We start from the raw sequence: 21,413 nt of genomic DNA, 5'->3' as shown, positions 1-21,413 counted from the left end.
AAGTCTGCTTCACATCTACAGTAGTTATTCAAGAAGATGCAATTATATTAGTCACTGTGGGCTGACTACAACGTCTAAGGCTTCTGCACATCTCACTTTGGGAAGTTGGGACCTGCAACTCCACGCATTGGAAGACTTCCCCTGAAAGTGATAGATGTAATGTTCCTTGCCTTTTGTCAGCACAAAACCAAGTTTTGCAGGGCAGATAGGTACCATTGGCAGGTCCTGTAGCGGCAGATGGGTAGGTTTTCCGACCTCTCCCACAAGATCTTGGGCGGGAACAGGAGAAAAGGAAAGTGTCAATACAAGAGTCCTGAACACAACCTTTTTAACTTAAAATGACCTTTTCCACCTCAAGTTTGCACTGCTTGATACAGTGTTAGACATGGAAATACAGACCAATTCTCTAAACTTTAACATTTGAAGGAACTACTCCAGAAACAACTTCAAGATGCCAACACAGATGGCATCTAACTTAACCTAATTTTTTTGTCAAGTACAGCAGCCATAGCTTACAAACAGTGTATTTTAGAGAAGCCTCTTATCTTGATTTACAGAACTTGCAAGTTGATGGAAAATTCATTACATCCCCTGTGTAAGTTGTTCCATGATTAATTATCCTAACTTAACTACCTTTGCTTTTGGTTCTAGGGTGACACAGAAGTTTAAGGGAAAATTAAAGGCTTCGTAACAACTGTTTTCCCCAAGTTTGTTTAAACCTCTAATATAGTAGATTACTGTAGCTGAAAGAGCCAAGAATTTCCCTATTCTTCCAGTTTACATATTTAACAGCACTTTTCCCAATTTTTCCTGTTTACATATTTAGCACCGGGCCAAGGCACTGGTGCTGCGGAGCTAAACACACATGGCAGCGACTGCTGAGGAAGAGAGGCAGGAAAGCTGGACAAGGCCAAAGGAGAGATTTCATGTTTTAGTATCTCCCAATGAATTAAAACAAGAATTGGCAAGCTTTCATATTTATTTACTTATTTTGCTGACAGGGATGCTTTCACGAAAAGGAGAAAAAAAAAATTCAGTCCTGTGGTCAGAGTTTGTTACAGCAACACCACAAGACCTGGTTTGGGTGGAATGCGATCACCCACGGTCAGGAGGTGGAGGCAGCGCCGGAAGGCTGGGGCCATGGTGTGGGGCCTAGGCTGGAAAGCAGGCACAACATGGAGGGGGAAACGCCAAGGGTGCCCGGCCCCAAGCACAGCCCTGCACTGAGAAACACACGAAGCGTGTGCCCCTGCGAGCTTTTATGGTGGCAATCAAAAACACATAGGGGAAGGTGAGCATTTTAACAGCCTGATGGAAAGGGACATGCTCCCATCGATGTTTGAGGGCAGGAGTTCCTTCCCCACCAGCGCTTCCACAGTCAGGAAGCTTTCTAGCCGTGGAGGATAATTTTTGTTGAATAAAGCCTTAAGTTATTAATAAGAATGAAATCTCTTGACCTAGATTTTCTCCAGCTTAAAAAAAAAAAAATCCGTATACACACACACACAACACAGCCTTCCTCTGCAAACACTCACATATTATACCCATCGTACACCAGAGCACTTCAAAACAGGTATTTCACAATGAAAACAAAAAAAGGCTTTTCATGCCCCTCCCTTAGCCAGCTTTGTGTAAGAACATGAATACAGATGATGTTTGATTAAAACAGAAACCTGAACCCCAGGTTGAATGTATTTACTTTTCAAAAGCATTTTACAATTTGATTTTCTTCTTGCCTGCTGTGATAATTGATGAAACTACACAGGGATTAAAATGAGCACAGGTGCGTGTCTACACAGTTCAAAGAGATTTGATCCCAAATGAAAATAATAAAAAAAACCAAAAAAGCTTGAGTATTTTTAGGAATGGATTTAACACAGCCTAACCAAATAAGCCTAGATTAAAGGTAGGATTTTACAGTCCAGACTTCATGTTACTGCAATTTAAAACTCATAACGTTATCAGAAACTTTTGCGAGCGATACCTGATTTAAGCTGGTATTAACAGCACTCCATATCATAAGTGTCAGAGTGGATCCAGAGAAAAAATAAAGGCAATAAAAGCAGTAAAGAGCACTAAAATACAAACAGGCATGTGTAACAACAGACACTTGGCACTAAATCAACATTATTTTTACATTTGTGAGAGGTAAAAGCAAAGCCCATGAGCTGAGAATATTTTACTGCCAATATACAAATCTGCACAAAACCCATGCTTATTTTCTTTGCCAAATTTATACTGCTACAGCTGGATCACAACTTCCTTGCACCCATGAGGTCACGAACCGTTTGAAAAGAAATGCATGATACAGCTAATCTTTGTGCCAGCTAATCATACCTAACGCAAAAAAACGTGAATTTCCCCTTTTTTCTGTCCCAGCCTCCTTCAGCAAAGCTAACTAGCATGTCGCTAATCCTAAATTTGTTGCACTACTTTGTTAAACAGATTTGAAAGACAAATACACACAAATCACACAGGATAAAGAATTTATTCTGTGCTCAAGGCTTACTGCTGAGCTTCTATGAGAATTGAAAAAAAACAGCACTCAGTTGTATAGAAAACAAATTTGTCTCAAAGGCATGCCAATGGAAGGCTCTACACTTATGTAGGCATTTTCATACAACAGCTATTTTCTTGCCTAAACTACCTAAAACACTGTTCCTACAGTAACATATATTCAATCTTCTTTTTGAAACAGAATCCAGTATATTTTTAGGCCTCTGAACAATAACAGTAGGAGATTACAAATATATGGATCAGAGATGGAAGAATTCCCTTCCCTCCCTTTCCCCCCATGCAGGGGGGCAGCTCATGGCTCCCTCAATGTGGGACACAAGAGCTAATTAGCAGTACCTCCAAACAGGCTTAATTTTCATTTAAGCATCTTTTTGAGTAGTGAGAATGAGGGAACACTGGCAATCATTTTGCAGAAACACATCAGTGAAATTGTCAACACCTGAAGTTTTCCCAGCAGCCCTGTAACTACACTTACCTCCATACATTCTCTTGTATGTCTTACCACAGATTTATTTTGCTGTAGCATCCGCTACAGTGGATGCTATTACAAATCTAAATTAAGTCCATCTCCATGTCAAAAAATCTTACTGAGTTAAGAGGCTTTGAAACCTCTGAAGTTTTGACTTCAGATTTTCTAGATTTTCACACCAACCCTCAGAGGTGTCACCAGGGCACCAAGACCAGTCTTTCAATAGACTAGTAAAAAACCTGAAATTAAAACATGAAAACCTGGCAAAAAATTAAACACACCACAAATATATGCTTCCAGTATTTTTTTCTTTAAGCAAAAAGCCATTATATGCCATTACTACACAATTCAAAAACATCTCCTTTAAATTTCTTAGAACACCAAGAAACTAATTTTCCTATTGCTTAAACCACCTTCTATGCTAGATAATGTTTTAATTAATGATGACAAATGATTTAAATAGCTCTCTAAATACAAAAGTTTTGAGGATAAACAAAAGGAGCTGTGTAAGGAGGAAACAGTCTTTTACTGACTTCTTGATCAATTAAACATATTGGTGAACAAATTTAGTTGCAGGTTTTTGTCCTGGCCAATATTAAATTTCAGATGCAGTTCAGTTTGTGCAAACCACATTGAAAGCTGCAGGGATCATAAAAAATAGAAAGAGCAAGACTGCTAAAAAAAGGTATCAAATGTTTTTTCAGATTTCACAAAATTCTGAAGGTCAGTTCAAGCCCTGAGGAAGACCAAAACTGTGGGGTTTTTATTACAGGATATCATTCTGCACATAAGAAACCATATATATTTACTGTAGAGTTTAAAAGTAACAAAAAAGGTAGACTACAGCATTCATTGAAAAAAATGAAGACTTCAAATCCTAAATAATTTAGATACTTTGAAATAACCTAAATCTAAAATTGCTATCATTTAGTTTTAATTAACAGATAACCAATTCCTTTTACTGCAAGAATTTGCATAGCACATGGCTAATTACTACCCTGTGAAGAGTCAGGGTGGCAGGGGGAAGGCATAAATCTTTACATAGTTCATCAATACAATAAAAATCAAAATACCATTGTTAGTGCCTTTTTCTTTTTTCAGAGCAAGTATAAATAAAAACATGCTCTTTAACACACAGGCAACTAAACAGGAATAAGACTGTAAAGAAAATCTGCACAGGAAACCCAGGATTAGGGCTGAAACTCTATTCTAATCCTTATGTCCACAGAGGTAGTGGTCACCAGGCAGCATGTGGTCTGAGCATGCACCTGCAATACACAGACGGGATTTAAAATACTTACAAAAAGATCAAGCTTTGTCTGAGAAAAGTTTCTTTTTGGCTTAGGAAGTGGAGTACCTGCCTTCCTCAAAAACAAACAATAATCACACACAGTTTGTCAGTGATTTTGCCTGGAGTGATATCTGGATGTGACACACATGTACACTCAACCCATCATTCCTGGGAATGGACTTGACAGTGAGAAAAAAAGCTCAAGAAAACAGAAAAAACCTCTTCTTGTGAACATACTAAGCAATTTAAGTTGACACAGTCATACCACACCACTACTTTGTGAACTTTGCATTACCCTTCTGTAAATTCCTGGATTAACTGATGAAGTCTAAGCACTTGGTAAAGGTCTTCACAAACTGAGGAGCGGAGGAGGAACCCTTCAAACACAATAGAATTCCCCTAACAATGAAATAATCTTAAAAAATAGTATCAATTATCTGGTGCTGCAAAATGACTAGTAAAAGAGCAAGGTTCATCTTTAATTACCATCTCCTTTTGCCTCATACAATCTTTTCTGATGCTTTTATACTACAACATGAAGCGAAGTCAGGTAAGGTGCTACAGCAGGAAACTTCCAGCTGGGCTCAGGACCTCAGGAATTCCTGCTGTCTCTAACTGGGAGCTCTTCTGGTGCACCTGGGAACTAAATGAACGTCAGCCATTCAGAAGCCCATGGACCCATTTTGTTTCATGGAAAGATTGGTCCACTATTAAAAAGTGTGTGGGGAGGGGTTTCTAAATCCTGTGATTATAGGTTTGGCATAGAGTGCAACAAAAAAAGGAGAACCACAGAGAACAATATACTTTCCAGTGCAGCAGCTTTGAGAAGTCTCCATTTTCCACTGAGACTGAAACTACTACTTTCAGTCTTAAGCCAGTTTGTCATAAAAGTTTAAATACCAAAACAGCAAGAGACATTTTGCTTACATTTGGTGCTACCTCTCTTAAAGTGGAGCAGAATTTAATTTGGTGAGATTTATCCATAAACTGGGTTCAACTCCTACCCCATTTCTAGCCCACAGTGACAATAATAAAAACGTAATTTAACACCGAAGTGTTAACGTGGAAATGGAAGTAAACATTTGCAGGCTATTTTCTGACCTTTCCCCCTCAAGCACACATGACAAGCCAACTGCTATCAGGACTGGTTTAATACCACTTCATATTCTACTACTAGGTACTTTTCTTGCCTGAAGGGTCAGCTGCAGTCCACCAACAGATATCACAGAGCAAGGGAGAACTTACTTGTTTCCATACACCATACACATGCCTGTTTGTTTGAAATGAAGCTACAGGATAACATTACTAAGTATACAAAGAATTTTGTAGTGTTCATTATTATTTTAAAGCAGTCAGACATCAGCTGCCATATTTGAGCTATGAAGAAACTGTCACAGGCAAGTTAACAAGCTCCTAAAAACTGGCACTCACTGAGCTGATACTAAAAGATACTTGGAGAAATAAAATAGCACTTCAGCTTTCGAACTGCAGACTTTTACATAATTAAGATATGCAAATAGGGATAAACAAAAAGAACAGCAAAAAAGGTCTTTAAAAGATCTGACTGCATCTGCAACCATTTTCCTACTTATAAAGCCACATCCTTGATTTTCAGCTTAGGAGGAGGAAAGGCCCAGATAGTTATTTTGTATCTGCTAATTTCTGAATATTATTACAGTATGCTGTTACTGACAATCAAGTACTAACACTAATGGTTATTTAAAAGTTCATGGTAATTATATAACTTATCCTTCTTAGCATTTAATACAGTAAACTGTTTAACGGCTTTATCCTGCATAAAATCGAGCCAAAAACGTAACAGAGCATCTTCACTGCAATTCTCAGTTTTTCCTTTGAAAAGCAAACTCATTATATTCTATAAAGAGAATAAAGTCTCTAAAAGATGACTAAATTCTTTCTTTCTCAAAGGCAATCAAGAGATTGCATAAAAAAAGATTTTATTCTTGGCTCAAATATGAACATTTGGGAATCACTGCTTTTGAGCAAGGACTCACCCACTTAAAGGCAGAAGAATTTATTTTGAAAAGTGGTGTGAAATTTCAGGGGAAAAAAAACCCCACACATATTTTGCACTTCCCAGCTTTTGGTAGTTCTCCAGATAAGACAAAAATCTCAAAATAACCTCTTCCCCATATAACCATTTTCTCATAGTTGTTGCCAAGTTGTCTTATACCACCAGCAAGAACTTCTACAAGAAGTAACTACTTCCAGACAAAGCACCTCAGAGGACAGATAGGGAGTGAAAAGTAAAAGCATCTGAGGTATTTTAGAAGAGATACCTGTGAGAGGGACCTGGAGAATACATTTCACTGGGTGCCCACCTCACACTGCCTTGTCACCAGTCTGTTCAGCACCCTTCAGAAGATATGGGGGAGCAACGCTGTAGTTCAGAAGACATGGGGAAGCAACACCAGAGCTCAGAAGACATGGACAACCTCTCCAAAGCCCAGGGCAGGACATGAGTTTGAGCCCAGCCCCGCCGCTAAGAACTACGTTCCTACGATAGCTAATGGTCCTCAGAGGAGCAACGCTCCTCCTTTGGATGCAGACCATGTACTGGAACTGTTTCCCCAGATTCAGTCCAAACCAGCTGCAGAAAGGGAAAGCTCATCTAGAAGATTAGATCAGGTCCCTACAGAAATACTTACAACTTTTAAACAAAGAATATTATTCGTGCGTGTACACATGTGGACACCATCATGTTATGGCAAAAATACCAAGGGATAGGGAGGAGGATTCGTTCTTTTGTCTCCAAGATGACTCAAGATTACCTGCAGACATCTACATAATGCTTCTTGAATATTGAGGAATGCTGGAAGTCCCATGGTCAGTGGTGCAAATCATAAACCAGAGCTCCCCTGTCAACTCCTTCTCCCTGTCTCATGCATGTGCGTTTTCCTGGGAATGTTGTTTTGTGTATTCTCATGGTGTTTTATGTGAAGGGATTGCTACCTTCCCTCTATCTACGATGCAAAGCCTCGACTATGCCCTGCAAGTGCTCTGCACGGTTGGGGTCCTGGCACATCAGCCCATGAAGTCAGCTGCGGCTCTCCTGTTGAGCATCCCTCACAGAACCAGAGGTAGGGGACAGCAAAGGATCCAGGAGCAATGACTAGGTAGACCCTATGGTCCAACCCAGAGGCCAACCATGCCCTGATCCCAGGGGAGAGGCAGGCCAGGCTGCATACCGTGGGCTACCGCAGGAAGCCTGGACCTGGGGCATAGCAGGGAGCCGCAGCGCTTTCCAGGGGCTGCCTCTTCTCAAGAGCATCAGGGAGCATGGCCATGAGGCACACCCTGCTGCAAGGACAAGCCCAATGCACGCGTCCTGCCATCAAGACCAAAAGGAGGACTGCAGAAAGACTCTGCCCCGACCAGGCACTTGGCCTCTGCCTTGCCGCAGATCTGTCTCCACAAGCTGTCTTTACAGCAGGGATGGGAAAAAACAGCATCAGATGGTGGCTATTTTGACAACTGCACTCCTTTCCCAAGTGTCGGTCTCCAGCTACAATTAGTGCACAAGGCACCAGCTCATCTTTTTTTGCCCCTTTTTATTTAAATACCCACACCCTGGAACACAGGAGTAAATTAAGGCACTTTTATTACATAGATCAAGTCCTGACCTGTTCATCTACATACATTAGCATAAAGGTAAAAGTACTACAGATGTAAAAAATGAAGCATTAATGGTTAGTTTAAATACACATCCTTGAGATTGTTAGAAGGAAGAAAAATTCTAACCGAAAAAAATTTAAGACAACAACAGAAAAGTAACAACAGAGACAGTAAGGCAGTACTTAATTTGAATCTTTTCCCCAAGATTTTTCCCTTGTAACTAGTTAGTGTATTTTATGAGCAGACAACATAATAAACCAGACAACTTCATTTTACATCACTTTACATTTCATACGTATTCAGGCTGCAGACCAACTATGTAATTCAAGATAATTCAGATCGGTTTTAAAATGTGCTTTTAAATCATCTGAAAAAGCTGTACACAGGTTTCCATGTAGAATATATCCCTTTTCACAAAGAACACAACCCTTTTCTTCAAGTCAGAAAAGAATTGGTTAAAACAAAAACCATCATGTAACTGAGAACAATTACGCAGGTACGTTGTGTAATTTCACAGCAGGGTAAAGAAGTTCTCCTACACTTTAAACTGCCAAAGGCTGTGAAGCTGTAATCAAAGACATGATAATACTAAAAAGAAAGAGAGACACTGGACAGCAACCCAATGGCACACTCCCTTTTTTCTCAGGAGCCTTCAGAGGTACAAAGCACAGCAGCCAGAACTAACCCAGCCATACACTCTAGCACTGTAATTCCCTCCTCCATATCCTTACCAACCTCTGCCTCTTCCTTATCCTTGCAGAACACTCACTAAAACTGCCAGTGAAGTTTGTAGGGTGGCAACCACAGAGTTTCTTACATTCCCGTTTATTCTTCTATTAATTGTCATGTCAATGAGCTAGTTGACCATGGATAATAATTGTAAGAGCTGTTTGACTTGACGAACAAGATAAACAGAACGAAAGTGAGGTATATCTCATTGTCAAAGACTGCAATCTTTGCAAGTATGAAAAAGTGAGTTCTGACATTGACCTTAGAAAAATCCCAGCCTAGGAAGATCTGCACAGCTCTGCGTAACTCTGCAAAACAGCTTCAAATAAAGGAAAAAAAAAAAAAAAAAAGTTGTAGGCACATGACTGTTCTACAGAAGAACAAGAGGGTATTTTCTCCACTCCACCATATCAGTTATTCTAATAACACTTAAAGTAGATATTAAAAGTTCGGTGTTCTATATATTGCCTAAAAAGAAGAGAAAGGTAATAAGGAAACAATGGTAATCCCACTGTTGCAACTCCAGAATTGTAAAAAGGACTAAGTGCAGAACTATTTTATTGCATCTTTCAGCTCAGTATATTATGGTACCAAATTACACTTCATTGAAGGAGGACTTCACAGGGATTGCTAGCACTCTTCAGTCTGGTTCAACATCAAGAACAGCTGACTTCATTTTCAAACACTAGATGGCTTTCACAATTTGCACTAAGTTGAATGAAGTATTCCATGAAAGCAAATCACACTGATTAAGGAACAGGTTTTGTTTCTCATTAGAAATTCAACTTTAAATTAGTGGAAGTTCTAGGCATGGGAAAGACGTAGCAGAAAGACTGGAACCTCACAGCAGTCAGCTTTGCATTAGACAGTATCCGAATCACAACTGCCATAATACAAACTGTCTCCTTGCCTTCCTGTCCAACTCACACTGCAATTCCTTCAGGCTTAAACCGCAGCAACAGGTGACACGCCACTGGCCCGCAGCACCGCAACACTAACCACGTCCACTCCTAAGCCACAAAACAATTACTAGGTGCAAATATTGCCAGGGCTTTTCTGATACCAGTCTTTGTCTCTCCAGCCTCCACCTTGTCCCACCTCAGCTGCAACACCTACAGGAAACAGAGTTTTCTGGGAAAACATTTTGGCCCTGCAGCAAAACAGGAACGAAGGGTACTGGGAAAGTGAGCATGGGTCTATGGGGTGGGCAGCAATTCCACTCCACAGCTCCACCAGTCCCCCCGACCAAAATATATAATGTCATCCTGCCATTCGGCAGTAAAGCAAACCTACTGTCATTAGTAGCATTTGATTAGTATTGACCTTAATGATAGTGCAGGAGGCAATTATCCCTCTCTACTCTCTGGCTGAGCAGTGCAGCCCACATGATGCAGTAAAACGTACGTAGGAGGTGGAGTGTGAGGATCCGATTTCGTATAGGGGCAGGGCACCTTATAAAAAGGTCTTTTCAGTAACAGTCATTCAGAAGTAATATGGATTTCAAATTAGTTGATTCCAACAATCTAAACAGCATCATTTGATACCTTCGCAGCAGTTCTTAGATAATGAGTTTAGAAGGAGAAATCCTATCTTTTATTAAACCCAACATAGCTGAGGGACAGGGCCTCTCCCTACAGCTTTTGCCTATTCTATTTTAGGCCAAGTAACGAAAACATTAATGCTGCTTAGCCAGCAAAGCACGAGTTAATTCAGCTTCTATCTCCCCAAAGCCTGTAATTCTCTGGTCTAGTCTTCATGAGGAACACTTAAAAATGTTTCAAATACAAGGTGAACGTCCATATGATCATCTCTACACACGCGTCTTCTACTCCAGAAGGCACTGCAGAGTGCACAGCTCCCCGCCCCAAGCACCAGAAGGACAAGTACCGACGAGGTTAGGGTGTAAGTCTGGGAAGCGACAGGCAGGTTCACCATCACGCTATGGACAAGCCAGTCGCCAGGAAACAGCTGTTTCACGGCTGCACGCTATCAAAGTTACAGCGATTGCACAGGTTGTGAACACAAAGCCCAGCACATGCTGGGATGTAAATATTCACGCAGCACGGGCTTTGGGAACAGAAGGGGGACAGCAGCAATGCAGGGCACGAACAGAGGGAATGTCAAGCAAAATCCAAGAGCTGCCTGAGATGTGAGGTGATGCTATGTGAGGTGCCACTGGATCCCAGGGAGGCCACCATACTCCAAATTCTCTGTACAATGCTTACAAAGGTGTCCTCTAGGATGGTCCTATACCACTGTTTTAGTCCAGCGTCTGATTTCCTACTCTGCAGAAAATAAGCCCTTACCTCCTGGCATTAAGGGAGGCCTCCTTATTTTTTCATTCACATTCAGCATTTACTTGGAAAATTTTCCTTCATCCTTGATCCCTCCAGCCCACATAATAATACAGGTGATTGAGAATAGTAGGCCACTGACTTGATTTTGCATTTTTATTACATTTGGGAGAAAGTCTGCTGCAATAATCTTGTTCTATCTCATCAGTACTCTTGTTCTTTAGTGTATTTTCTGGATAAAGCCCATGCAGACAAATTAACAGGGTGGTATTTCACCTAGTTCTTGATCTTTATGGTTCATTCTCTCAGTTAACTCATCTTTGCTGTCAGTTGCCAGGTTCCTAGATCAGGAGAGGGTAATTCACACATCTGCCTAGTGTACCAGGACAAATGGCTTCACAACTGGAGCCACACCATCAGAACAGCCCAAAGATGTAGAACCAAGAGATTTCTAGGAATAAGTGGTTTAAGAATAAATAAATAAATAAATAATCAGAAAGGCCAGCAGAGCACAGTTGATTTTCTCATCTCTCAGAGCTTTGAAATATCCCATTTAAAGTTCCACTCCTGACACTGAGAGTCAAAAGAAGCTCCAAGAAAGGTACGCAGCAAATTTTTGCCCTGAATGCTACAAATTTTACCTTTGCTGAATAAAAGCCATATGTCTATTTGTGTGCATTTCTGCAATTGCACTTTTCATTCATTAAGAACAGAAATTGCTTCTTTTATGCAATCTGCTACTATTCAGATAGGAAAACATTGTGATGTCTGGTAGCAGTGTTGCTGGTTTTGGCTTTAGGAGTTTTTTGGTTTTTTTTCCTTCCCTCTTCCTGTGAGAGGAAAGCTTTTCCCAAAGGACTTAAGCAATTTCATAAAACAAATGTAAAAACAAAGACACTTTTGTTTAAGGACTGAAGGTTTTGTTTTGTTTTAAGGGGGATGGGGAGGGAAGGAAGAGAGAAATGACACTGATCATCTTTCAATTAAACAGGAAAAAAAAAAAAAAAAAAGGAGATACATCATTCCCAAAATAGAAACTTTGTGATAGTACAAACTTGTTATAATAAATGGGTCATAAAAAAAAAATCAAGATTTTTTTTCTAAACAAACAAATTTGTTCATTACAATCACAAGTGAACACCTCAAACCATTACACCAAAGTTCAGAGGAAAACAACATTTTCTTTCCAAATTCAAGTGCTTACATTGTGCATTCCTATATGCTGTACTTCATTAGAGTCAGTTTCTCCTTCTCCTCACAGACTATCAAACAGGAAGCAAGGGGGGGGAAAAGAGACCTGAAATGCACAGCCCTAAATCCACAAAGATTTGGGGGATTCACTTCAGCTAGAACTTCTGAAGCTTGACCTAATATGCATCATTTCATTTACTGATATAGGACTCAATACTACAATAGGAGTAACCCCCTGAACTTGCACAGCAAACATTGTGAGATGGGGACAACACAGTAACAATAAATAAAGGAAAAACTAATTAAAACATCTGAAATCCTTCAGCAAAGCATGCATGGAGGTCTTGCAGGAAATCTGAGTGAGCAGACCTTCACATCTGCAGATACTCCCCAAACATTTATACAAACGCATGGCAGAAATCTCACAGGGTACGGAATTCGGATTCTAGCTTCTGATCAGCAGATATTAATGGAATTAACTCATTTATCAGTCACTCCCTACATATTGTATTCAAGTTTTATTATGTAGAGAGAAGTCTGACAGCCACAAGTGATCTTCAGTGAGAAAATAACATCTATCCAAATGGAGCAAGAGCAATCCATGAAGTCCCTTTTACACTGCCTACCATTTAAATTCATTCAGGATTGTCACTCACTGCAATTATCATTCAACAACCAAAACTAGCACACTGGAAGAACTCAACAGTAATAGACTTCAGTAATACCACAGCTCAGAAAGGCAAAAGAACACTGATAACAATCTTGCAATTAAATACAACATGCAAGTGAAATCTCACATTTTAACTATTTGTACTTACATGACTAATTTACAAATTTTAGTATTAAATTTGAATTTTTCTAAATGTAGTCTTGAAGTACACGCATGCATGGGAAGTGACAAGATGTTCTTAATTAAGAGATTAAAAAACTGGTCTGAAACCACTGGAGGTGGACAGGAGGAGAAATAACAGTCTGTCAAACAGACTACAACAATATTACTTTTTCTATACTAAAATAAAGTACAGGTAAAATGTATATTATCATCACCATCTCAAAACTGCTCTACCCAACCATTACTTAAACGATTCTCCTTCATCCTAGTTTAAGCTGCATATATGTCTATAGATGCATATATATACACAAGAAACAGTTTTGTTTCTAGTGGCCCACTAACCTCCCAAATGGTAACATGCACAGATTAACTTGTCAAATAGAGAAAGACAACATGCAAAGGTCATTACAAATCCAAAGGTCTGCGTCCACTCATGAATTTGGGCAGTTATTTAAAATAGATTTGTCTAATACTGTGTAGAGGTACTGGACAAAGAAGATGACTGTTACCAATGGTCCTTTCACAACAGAAGGACACTCCTTCAGCTCTTATTTGCACAAAAACACACCATGTAGAAATCTGAAAGTTACACCACTGGAAGGCCGCAGAACAACCTTTCTTTCCCCATTCTTCTGTCCACAATTCTTGTATTTACCTTTGCTTTTGTACTATGCAAGACACCATGTAATTTACAGATACATCTAAAAGGTTCTCCTGCAGTTTACTCTAAGGTTCTGCTTTGTTCCTTCCTCGCTCTAAACTGTCTTCATTCAAAATGTGCTTTTCTAAACAGTGTAACCCCAACCAGCTAATAGATATCCCACAGTTACATCACACCGATGATTAAAACATGAGCTTTCCAATTTAATTTGGACACAAGTTACTGTGCATACTGAGTTCATGTGTAATATACAAGCATTTCTCCTTTATTTCCCTGTTCACCAGTTTGGTCATTCACAGTCTTTCCATAATTCTTTTCTCAATCACATTTTCTCTCTTGTATTCTTTCACGTGTGCATGTTCCAGGTTTTACCTCCATCTCTTGTACCACTTGCTCCTTGTTCCAATCCGTTTCTCTGCTTCCCAGCCTGACCATGCTTACCAAAACCACACAGTTCCTTGACCTGTTAAAAAGAAGGATATTCCTTTCCACTTGCTTGAGCTGCAGACAATACTGAATGCTGCTGTTATCTTCCCTGTCCAATAAAATCTTAAAACATTTCCTTCCATTTCTTAATGCAGACTTTTCCAAGACCTCAAATTGTAACAGGAAATTATTTGAGTGATTTTGTTTTTAAAGAACACAGCAAAGCATGAGGAAACAAGTGCTCTGCTCTCTGATTTGCTACAGACTGTCTGAATTTAGGCTGAATCTTTCCTTTGTAAATCTGAAATAACATTTCCACCTCATCCATTAATAGTTGGAACTTGAAGGCTGTCAAGTGAAAGATGTTATACAAATGCAAAGCATAGCCCTAGTCTCATCTTTTTTAATGATACGCCCAACACTCATATAAAAGAGCAACAGGAGCAAATGAAAAATCACAATAGTGAATAGCCTAATAATACATGCTAAAAGCTACCAAGACAATAAATTCAATTTTCCCTGGGATTGTTAAATTATTCTTTTGATGGCTCAACACAATCTCTTCACGTTTATTTCCTATGGGGGATGCTGACACATTGAGCTCATCACACAACTCCTCTTAAAAGAAAACACACACATGCATTTAAAGCGAACACCCAAAATTTAATAGTTCAGATTTTTAATAAACTACGCTGGAAAGGAGTCTGCAGCCAGATCATCCCTAAGGAAGTAACACACCTGCCTTATAAGTTCAAAACAAGTAGACATAAAGCAGTATCAAGACACTGATCTTGCTTTGATATACAAACACACTCAAAGCACCTCATTTTTTCAATGATTCTTCTCAAGATATCTCCACACAGATGACACACATTCTTCTTCCTTTTTGAAGGGTCATCTAGAAACTTCCATAAGTTTGACTGGGCATACAAAGCCCAGCTACAGGAGAGCTTATAAATGGACAGACCCTGATGCTATAGCAAAGATCACATTAAGTCAACACAGTGTAGCCTTCTAACTACATACACCATCATTACACTTTCTGTGAGGTACGTGGCTCTTTGGTGCGTACCAGACAAGTCTTCAACAGAGTTACTAGAGAAAGTGTCTGAACTGGGATATCTTATACCTCAATTTGTTCCTGGCAGTTAGGTTGTGTTGGCCTTCATATAGCTCAGCACCAGCACCTAGGTCAGGTACTACACCTGTAAAACGAAGCCACATACGAGCACGCATCCTCCTGGCTGGGAGCACTCACCCTGGGACTTCAGCAGTCCTGCATTTCACCTACAGTGCAAGAGTCTGCCCGAGGCCATCCCCAGGCAATGCCTCCCTACTTATGTTCCCAGGAGCACAGTCCTCAAACATCAGGACACAGCCAGTGCCACAGAGCACTCCCAAGACCAGAGAGCATGAAATCAGGCAGAAGATAGATATGGGCACACACTCAACAGGAGAGCGTAATCCTTTTATTTATTTATGGGTTCAAGTCAGCCATCCCGACCTCCGCTAGCCTGCACGTTCATTTATGCATTTTCTGCCCCACGTATATTAATTTGTAGTTATCTTTAATGCTTTATGACTCATACTTGATTCCACTCCATTATACGCTAAAAAGAAGAAAAAGCAGCAGCTACTAATGCCACAGATGGGGGTTTTTACTTGTTATAAATTCCATTCACCATCAAGTGACTGGACAACACATACTCCCCCAAAATAAGTATTTCTGCTCATCACATCTCCTTCACTGAAGTGCTTTCTATTTCTGTTGATTAGTAGTCAAGACCAAAGCGTAAAAGTTGTGGTAGCTTGAGTTACCTGAACCACCCATTTCCTTAACAGTCACATGCAAACTTACAACACTAAACTGGGACTTCAGAGACATACAGCTGGGAGGGCATCCAAAATCTGACAGTTAGGAAACTCATTTTAAATTCCCCATGTACAATATTCTGACATTCATTCAACAAGCCATCAAAAAATCTTCCTGTATGTCAAGTTTTTAATCCAAAATTACGGATGAGCCTTCAGTTTACGACCCTTCCTCTTCTCCAAGAACTTGCCCCAGGGAATTTATAAGCAGCTGCTATCTCCCCTCTCTGCCTTTACTAAGCTACAAAAGCCAGCGTAGCTGAAGTTTGGGTCTCTCGTCTAACTCCAGACTGTTCATGCCCCATCTTTGTAGCCTGGATGTCTCTATATGTGTTCCACTAGAGTTTAGTATTTTCTGTACACAAGTGACCAGAGCTACGTACAGTATTTGACATGAAGTCTCCCTAATGCCTTGCATAATAACTTGCCTACCTCCACTGAAGAGCTCTCACCAAGGATCACATTTGCTTTCATTTCATGCCCACCATCAAATGGAGTCATCCCTGTTTGACTACAGGATTCAGGCCTTTTCCTCCAGGACTGTTGTAAGGGATGACCTGCCAGCTGATAGCAGATGTGTTGTTAATAATCACTCAGTAGATAACTTTGCTTTTAGAGCTATTTAACTTCCTCTCATTCCTATTGCTTCAGTCATCACAGACATTCAGCTCTTCCTGTGCAATAATCCAACCCTGCTCGGTGCTGACTAGGTTTCCTAACTTTGCCTTATCAGCAATCATCCTTTGCATATAGTTATCTCAGCCAGTACGGTGAATTAAAAAGACCAGCCCCTCACTAATACCAATCCAGAGCAATAATTCCTTTATCCATGCAGACGGTGTCACAATTTCTCCTTCAGGAGACACCTCACCATTCTTTAACCAAGCCTCGTACTCTCAATTTAGTAATTTTTGGTGTCACGCCCGCCATGGCGTACACACACTGAACTGAAGCCTTCTGCTCCTTTTGTCTAGGACTTTCAGCATTTAACCATTAATAATATGACTTTAGTCTTCCATGACCTAATTGTGGCAAATCCACGATGCATTTTATCCTGTTTTCTCCACTTATCTTTGTATACTTAATTACTTTTTCCATTCCAAATTTCTTCTAAATCCTTGAATACTATTGAGACCAGAGTAAAATGTATGACAATTTCATTCTCTTCTCCTTTTAAAATAAATACAAGTATACTACTTCTGCTATATTGCTGTCACAACTGCTACACTTCAACTTGACAGATAGCAACCAATCCTTTTTTTTTTAACCTGGCTCCAGTGTCCTGCACCAACTCCTTCAGACCCCTAAAGCAGAGACCCTTTGCTTCTTTAGTTTGACTTCATTAAATCTGGAAGCAGGCATAAGACATTTTTTCTGGTCATTTCTTTTTGGCACCCTATCTTTCTCCCATGTTCAAATCCTCATCCCTATCTAAAAGTATTTACAACTGCTAATTTTGAAGGCATTAGAGATATTTTTCAACTATAGTCTGGTCCTCGCATCATAACTGACTTCTCCTCTTCTTTTAATTTTCTTTCCTCTTAATCTTAAACTTCTTCATGCTCTAGCTTTTGGCAATTCATGTGCTGACCCTGCAGTTTCTGCTCTCTGATGATCAGTCCCCTCCTTCACTTCATTCCTTACAGGTTTTCTGGTAACTTGCAGTATCTTATTCTCACAGCAAGGTCCACAGCCCCAGTTGGCAAGCTTTTCCTCCTCCTTAAAATGCAGTTTCCAAGCAGGTGTTGTACCTTTCATTTAAGGCAGTCCAAGCCTTTTTCTTTTTTTTTTTGTTTTTTTAAACCTCTAACTCCTACAGGTCTTGAGCCCTATGGACTTCACAAACTAGTTCTCTAACTTCTCAGAACTTGCCCTGCTAAAAACAAAACTTCCTTGAAATAAAAACACTTTGTAGCTGACATACACTTATCCTTCAGTTTAATATAAAATTATTAACTTGTGGCTAATCAACACATGTGCTTAAGGCCTTGTGGAACAGAGCCAAAATCTAGCAGTGGAAAGCAAGACCCAGTGTCAGCTATGGAGAGACCAGAGACATTCCTTACCCAGAGTTCAAAGGTACGCCCTCTAGCTCTGGGCAGGCTGTAAACACGAGCCTTCATTTACTCTGCATTCCGCTACAATTAATGGCCAAAATCTACCCTATGATATTTCAGTGTACCGATTTCCAATCTAACTATGTCACCACTAGGAAACATACTTACAAAAGCACATCTGAGAAACACCTTCCTTCTATACACTAGCACAGTATCCCAAATGCACTCCTGTAGCTCTAAGCAACCAGAACATGTTTGCAAGGCTACGTTCTACAATTTGACTCAGTTTTGCCTCACCACATCAATGTTAGCCCTCCAGATTTTGGAGCATAACATGAACCTTTAACAGAAAAACACCTCCCGTCCACTGGAAGACTGCGCCCATATTAAGTGCCTCCAGCACCAATTTGAGATCTGGTGTCTCCAGCATGTGTACCACAAGCCTATGAGGAGCAGGGAAGGAGGGTGCTGATGGGCCAAGTGCTACAGCAGGACATGGAAAGAACCACTCTGGCAAAGTGGCAGCGAATGATCTCCATATGAATCTGGAAAACACCATTTCCCTCAAGTTTGGCTTGTGATAGAATTTTCTTAACATGGATGCACCGGCATGAGGGCAGTCTAGGCCTTCTGTGCAACAGCGTGAACTTGCTGGCATAGGCTATCAGTTCCATCGAGACAGTAAATCACACTAACCACCACATTCCTGGTATACCTCCATCTACACTGCGGCGCACAGGCACCTGCCTGCTACCTCCTGCTCACAGAGGCTGAAACCCACAGAGGGGAAACTCAGTACCACAGCACGAAATACCAACCGAGATGGTAAGTTACTAACCCATATAAAATGGGGGCCCTGGCAGGGCATATGGCTCTGTGAGCTCCAACAGCCCTCCATCATGGCACAGGCTGCCCGCCGCCTCTGAAGGACTGCTGGTGGTCTCTGCACCCACCTCCCTGGGCTGCCATCGCCAACAGGTACATACCCCCAGGGAGCATATTCTCATTGCTGGTGCCTTCTGCTCTCATGACCCATCTTGCTAGCTCAAGCCGAGCCTTTGCCGAAGCGGGGTATTCAGCCGCCCTCTGAACTGAGGAGCAAGGCACTGGACACTCCGAGCAAGCAAGCCATTGTGTTAGTCGTACGCGAGGAAATAACGCACCACCTTTCGCTCCAGAAGTGCTTAAAAGTGTTTTATCTTGTTAATTCTAGGTCAGTTGAGCGCACATGTGGTATGGATTACACTGACCCTTTTAGAGCTCTCAACATTTTTAAATAAGTAGGACACTTAACATTAGACACAAGCCAAGCTGTGCACCTCCTGTACAGCATGCACCAAGATCAGCCAGCAGGCTTTACGGGCAGAACCAAGGACAAGTTGCTTTATAAAGCAGGGCTCTTACGGCACATAAATACAAACGTGAAATAAATTATAAATGCCAAATCTGACCCAGTATCATATTAAATCAATACATGCATTTTTAAAAAAAAAAAAGGAAGTTGAAGTGACCTTTGCAAAGCCACCCGACAAATCAGTGGCAAGTATTTACAGCTAAGTGATAAAAAGGTCTACATTAAAGATAAAAGTTGTCTTGCTGCTTACAAAACACAACAGCATCGTCATTTTAAGCACAAAAGAGATGCTTTATCTTTAAATATCTGAACGCAGTAACGACAGACTTTAAATACAAGCAAGGATCAAAATGCAAATGACCACAAAACTCAAGTTCAAAAAAATTAATACTACGATTCATTGGAGATGTTAATTTGCCAGTGCCAGGTCTTTGAAAGTTTTAACCTGCTGCTCTGCCCTATGAGCTGCCCTGTATATTGGGCCCTGGGACAGAAATAATTCCATTGCATTCCCTTCACCTCACAGATGCTTTGTCCGAGTAAGGGAAGAAGGAAGAAAAAAAAAATAAGAATATCCATATTTAAGCAAATTACCTTTCGGATAAGCCTCCTCCCTTCTCCCACCTAAAGTTTTCTTTAGGTCAGGTTAGCACTTTGGAGCGAAACCAGGCGCCGGCAGGCCCGGTTTCAGGCGCTGCCGTGACAGATGCGGAGCAGACCCCGAGCAGGGCGAGCGCCGACCCGGGGGAGGCGGCGGCCATGTGCTCAGCCCCGCATCCCCCCGAAAGGGCATCCCGGGGAGGAAGTTCACACTTCGCACCGACTCGGGGAAGTAACTCGGAGGAGTTCAACAGCTATCACTTCCACCGGCTTTCTCCTGGGCCATATGTTTTCCCCTGACATTAGCCAGGAATTTGAGAGGAGCCAAACCGCTCTGGCCGCCCCGCCGCGGACCCGCTCGCTGGCTGGGAGCGGGAACAGCCGCCCCCAAAGACGGGGGGGCGAAGCCGGCTGAGCCCCGCTTCCGCGCGGGGCACCCACCCCACGGGGTCTGCTCCCTGCCACCGGGGGGGAGCCCCCCGCCCCACCGACCCCCGGCTGCAGGGCAATGCTGGGCTGGGCAAGGCGCCTCCTGCCGCAGAGCCCGGCGGGGGCGTGCCCCCCGCCCGTCCCCGGGGCAGCGCGGCACCGCCAGCCCCTTCGCCAGACGACTGCCGCGGCTGGTGGCGGGGGGAGTCCGGCCCGCCGCCGCCGCCGCTGCTCCCCGAGGCCGCCCCCAGTAAGCGGGGGAACCGCTGCGGGACGGCGCCGCGTTCAGCCCCGGGCCCCGCCGCGCCCGCAGCAGCGGCCCAGCCCAGCCCGGCCCGGCGCCGCGCCTCGCCGCCGCCCTTACCGTCCTCGCCAGCGCGGCGCGGGAGCCTCCCGGAGAGGAGCGAGGCGAAGCCGCGGGGAAGAGCGGGGAGCCGGGGCCGAGAAAGCCGCCGCCGCGAGGAGGAGGAGGAGGAGGAGGAGGGGGGCGGAGGATCGACGGCGGAGGGGAGGAGACGGGGGGCGGGGGCGCCGAGCGGCTGGCAGCCGCCCGCCCGCCCGCTGCGCAGCCGGCGCTTCCTCCCGGCACGCCGCCGAGCCGAGCCAGGCCGGGCCGGGCAGGGCCGGGCGCGGGGGCCGGAGCGCGGGACCCGCCCAGCGCCGCCGGGCCCGGCTGGCGGGGCGGGATCGCCCCTTCCCCTGCCCGCGCCGCACAAAGGGGACCCGCCGCTGTCGCCTTTGTTCGGCCGAGCGGCGCCCGGGAGGGGAGGGCGGCGGGGTGGCAAGCTGGGCGCTGCTCCTACCCGAAGATTGGTCCTCCGGCCCTGGCAGGCGCGGAGTAACTTCACTGACGTTAATTTGGGTCTGTGATGAAAATCCCCCTCCACCTGTGCCAAACGCTGCCCGGCATCCAGCATTGAAGTCAGCTTACACGCAGTGTTTCAGCTGCCTGTTTATGTCTCGGGAGCTGACTGGTGACTCCTGTTAAATTAAAGTGGGGGGGGGGGGGTATTGCAGAGGGTAGATGGGATCATGAAGACCAGTTTCTTAACATT

At 42.6% G+C, this 21,413-nt stretch overlaps 1 protein-coding gene across 2 annotated transcripts in view; it reads right to left on the bottom strand.

Annotated features, from left to right (window-relative positions):
* Positions 1 to 20,846, bottom strand: part of FAM110B (family with sequence similarity 110 member B) — a 115,624-nt gene extending 94,778 nt beyond the window's left edge. Inside the window, exon 1 of one of the 2 annotated variants that reach the window (XM_052788311.1) lies at positions 20,723 to 20,846. The gene's annotated coding sequence lies outside the window, so the exon portion shown is untranslated. The remainder of the gene's footprint in view (positions 1 to 20,722) is intronic. The other variant, XM_052788312.1, reaches the window with a different exon arrangement.
* Between the last annotated feature and the right edge of the window lie 567 nt (positions 20,847 to 21,413).

The sequence above is a fragment of the Harpia harpyja genome, chromosome 5 (genome assembly GCF_026419915.1).
Source record: "Harpia harpyja isolate bHarHar1 chromosome 5, bHarHar1 primary haplotype, whole genome shotgun sequence".
Lineage (NCBI taxonomy): Eukaryota > Metazoa > Chordata > Aves > Accipitriformes > Accipitridae > Harpia > Harpia harpyja.
This window is presented reverse-complemented; position numbering and strand designations above follow the sequence as displayed.